General features: G+C 40.6%; 1 protein-coding gene across 2 annotated transcripts in view; it reads right to left on the bottom strand.

The window, feature by feature from the left end:
- The window catches only part of EPB41L5 (erythrocyte membrane protein band 4.1 like 5), a 114,499-nt gene that overhangs the window by 108,367 nt on the left and 1,523 nt on the right, over window positions 1-4,609 (bottom strand). The gene's annotated exons all lie outside the window — the stretch shown is intronic.

Below are 4,609 nucleotides of genomic sequence, written 5' to 3'. Positions count from 1 at the left end.
AAAAAAAAAAAGTACCAACAGAGGTTCAGCGCCCATAGCTCAGTGGTTTAGGGCACCAGCCCCTTACACCAGGACTGGTGGGTCCAAACCCAGCCCAGGCCTGCTGAACAATGACAAAACAACTATAACAAAAACACAGCCAGGCATTGTGGCATATGCCTGTAGTCCCAGTTACTTGGGAGGCAGAGGCAGGAGAATAGCTTAAGCCCAAGAGTTGAAGGTTACTGTGATCTGTGACACCAGTGAACTCTACTGAGGGCGACATACTGAGACTGTCTCACAAAAAAGTGGTAGAATGAGAAAAGCCATCAATGTAATTCAGAAGAGAGCTGTTTTACAAAAGGAGCCTACATATTAGATGACTTGTTCAACTATAAGTATTTAAAAACCTAATAAAATTAAGATCTAGCTGGGCTCATGCCTATAATCTCAATGCTTCAGAAGGCCAAGGCAGAGGGAATGCGTTAGCCAAAACCTTGAGACCCCATCAAAAATATTAATTTTGGGGGGTGGTGCCTGTAGCTCAGTGGGTGGAGCACAGGCCCCATATACCAAGGGTGGTGGGTTCAAACCCAGCCACAGCCAAACTACTACAAAAAAATGGCTGGGCATTGTGGCAGGTGCCTGTAGCCCCAGCTACTCAGGAGGCTGAGGCAGGAGAATCACCTAAGCTCAGGAATTGGAGGTTGCTGTGAGCTGTGTGACACCATGGCACTCTACTGAGGGCAATAAAGTGAGACTTTGTCTCAAAAGAAAAAGAATAAAAAAAAATATTAATTTTTTAATCTAAGATAAAAACTACCATATTAAAATATGTATCTATAAATTACAGATTATCATATACATTTTACAAATATGTATACTCTTGTTTAATTAGGCAAATTAATACCAAAGAAATAACTGAAATTTCATATAGCATTACAGTTTACAAAGTGCTCAAACATCCCAGTCTCTCCCTCCAGATTTATTTCAGGTATTGTTCCTTTTGCATTGTGGCATGCAGTCTCATTTCAGCTGCCCATGTCTTGTTAACCAGACTTCTAAAGCCCGTATGTCAGAGAATCCCTACCCCTTCCATTTAATTCAACTCCACCAATATCTTCACTAAGAAACATTCTGATATCCAAAAAGTCACTCCTGGCCTGGTGCACACCTATAATCCTAGCACTCTGAGAGGCTGAGGAGGATGGATTCCCTGAACTCATGGGTTCAAGACTAGCCTGAGCCAGAAGGAGACCCTGTCTCTAAAAATAGCCGGGCATTGTGGCAAGCACCTATAATCCCAGCTACTTGGGAGGCTGAGACAAGAGAATCGCTTGAGCCCAAGAGTTTGAGGTTGCTGTGAGCTATGACACCATAGCACACTACCGAGGGCGACAAAATAAGACTCTGTTTCAAAAAAAAAAAAAGAAAGTCACTCCCATCATTGCACTTCCAATGAATCTTGAAAATTTACTGCCTCATAAATCAAATTACATAATTAATCATTTATATGTCTGTCTTTTTTCAAACTTTTAATTATTACAGACATATGATAGTTGTACATATTTGTGGGGTACATGTGCTATTTTGATAAAAGCATATTATGTGTCATGATCAATCAAATCAGGAATTGGGGTCTTCTTTACAGCGTGTTCCAAAAGTATCTATACATAGGAAAAATTAATGAGCTCACATAATAACAGTTATCTTGGAACATGTTCCCTATGAGAGACATCACGTATGTGTGTGCATGTGTGTGTATAAAGAGATGGCCAACACATAGAGAACAGTCTGTAAATATTTCATAATGAATATTTTGTAAAGGTTCATTCAGCTACCACTTCCCATTTTTCCTACATACAGCAACTTTTGGGACACTTTGTATTGTAAGCAACTTGAGGATACAATCCCTATTTGAATAGCTAGCCATTTAGCACAATTCATAATCCTGAACAATAAACGTTTAGTACTAAATAATCTTATCTCATCCTTAGGCACTGTTCTATTTGGATGAGTAATTTTAAGAGTTAAAGAAAATCAAACCATTGGCCAAATCTATTATTTAGTAAATGGTAAAGACAAGTCTTAGGGCTCAAACTCTTATTTTCTAATTCCAAATCTTTATCTTTCTACTACATCAAAAAACCATTCATGTAAAACTCATAATTTAGAGATTAAAAAAGAAATTTAGGCGGGGCACAGTGGCTCATGCCTATAATCTTAGCACTCTGGAAGGCCAAGTGAAACAGGTGGATGGCTTAAGCTCAGGAGTTTCAGACCAATCTGAGCAAGAGTGAGACCCTCAGGTAGCTCCATTAAAAAATCAGAAAAAAAAAAATCAGAAAAACCACCCAAGCATGATAGTATACACTTGCAGTTCAAGCTAGGGGAGGCAAGAGGATCGCTTGAACCCAGGAGATTGAGATTGCTGTGAGCTACCAGGACACCCTCCGATACTCTACCCTGGGCCCTGGGCAAGAGACTCCACCTCAAAAAAGAAAAAAGGCAGATTTAAAACACATAACCACAATACGTAGACCTACTTTTGATCCTCACTCAAACTTTAAGTTCTCAAACACTATCATTAAGGGAAGCTAAGTGAAAAGTACATGGAAATTTTTGTACTATTGTTTTAATGTCTTCATAAGTAAAGTTATTATTTAAGTCTTCAATTTATGATTGGGGAGGCAGGGCACAGTAGCTCATGCCTCTAATTCTACCTGCAATCCTAGCATTCTGGGAGGCCTAGGCCAGTGGATTGCTTGAGCTCAGGAGTTCGAGACCAGTCTGAAAAGAGTAACACTACATCTCTGCCAAGAGTAGTGGCACAGGCCTGTAGTCCCAGCTACTTAGGAGGCTAAGGCAAAAGGATTGCTCAAGCCCAGAAGTTTGAGGTTGCTGTGAGCTATGATGTCATGGCAATCTATCCAGGGCAAAAGTGTGAGACTGCCCCCTCCCAAAAAACCCCCCAAAACTTACAATTTGGTTAAGTCCCAAGAAACTCATCATATACTATCACAAATCAAAAATGTATTTAATAAGCCAAGCATGAGACCAGGCGTGATGGCTCATGCTAGTAATCCTAACACTCTGGGAGGCCAAGACCAGTGGATTGCTTGAGCTCAAGAGTCTGAGACCAGCCTGAGCAAGAGGAAGGACCCCTGCCTCAAATCTCTACTGAAAATAGAAAAAGCAGCCAGATGTTGTGGCAGTTGCTTATGGCACTACTACTGAGGAGGCTGAGGCAAGAGGATCACTTGAGCCCAAGAGTTTGAGATTACTGTGAGCTACGACACCACGGGACTCTACCAAGGGTGACCAAAAAAAAGAATATACAAATTAAGAGGGTTTTAATGACTATTAAAATGCCAAAAAAAAAAAAATTCTCCATAGTCACTCCTTCCCAAACTACCCAAACCCTCCCAACTCCATTCTTCAGGTCATAGCTAGTGGATTTTGAGCAATCACAACACTGATCCCTTTAACGGCTCTGCTCCCTCAGGCAACTCCTCCTACCTAACCCTTCCGCAGCCCACTTACCACTGTTCACTCAGTTCTTTCTGCTCAGCCCAAGAGTCTTGTCAATTCTGAACCTTCTTTCTTTAGCCATCTTTCTGGAACACTTCACCCCTCTTCTACTTCACTGCTTTAACTTCAGAGTCATAGCTGAAATGTCTTCAGCACTCCCAGACTCCTATCAGGTGCACCTTCTAGTAAGTACTCTTAGCCTTTGCTACTTCACCCACAAGAAACAAAGACAGGGACCTAATCTGACTTGTTCACTATGACCCTACAGCTAACACAGCAACCTGCATATTAGGTGTTCAATAAAAAACTCGCCTAACACACTAAAATGATACAGTGTTATTTTTAGGATGGTAGGTGTTGTATAGCTTCAAAAAGAAAAAGAAGTTTTAATAAAATAATTTCTAACTTTTTGACAGTGAACAAGGGTTTCTTTACAATCATAAAATGCAGATTAAAGTAATCCATTTACCACCTAAAAGAAGTTGAGTTTCAAAACATTTATTTTCAAAACCCAAAAGCTTGTCAGCTTGTCATGAAATATGTACACTCATACATGACTGGTGGCCACAATCGTAAGCAAGTGCCTTTTTTTTTGATTTTTTAGAGACCAGGGTCTCTGTCATCCGGGCTGGAGTTCAATGCCATCCTCACTGCTCAGTGCAAACTCAAACTCCTGGTCTCCAGGGTCTTCCTGCCTCAGCCTCCCAGTACCTGGAACTACAGATGTGTGCCACCACACTGGGCTATGTTTTCTCTATTACGCAGAGAGAGGATCTCAGTCTTGCCCAGGCTAGTGTCCAACTCCTGAGTTCAAGCAATCCTCTCGCCTGGGCCTCCCAGAATGCTAGGGTTATAGGCATGAGACATGGCTCCTGGAATGCAACTGCTTTCTGGTACGCCAATAAACAAATATACAACATATATTGTTGATAAAGCTATCAAAGTCTTTTGTTCCAAAATTAAGTAATACAGCAGAAGTAGTTATACGACTACTTATCATTTTCTAACAAAGTTAATCTATAAAAATAAAAAAGACCCTGCAAACTATCTTATATATACAAATACCCACTATGTTAACTAGAGCTCAGCAACAGGTTAG

Source organism: Otolemur garnettii, unplaced genomic scaffold, assembly GCF_000181295.1.
Source record: "Otolemur garnettii isolate 467f Iridium unplaced genomic scaffold, OtoGar3 scaffold00059, whole genome shotgun sequence".
NCBI lineage: Eukaryota > Metazoa > Chordata > Mammalia > Primates > Galagidae > Otolemur > Otolemur garnettii.
The sequence above is the reverse complement of the archived record's forward strand: the minus strand, read 5'-3'. Positions and strand labels throughout refer to the sequence as shown.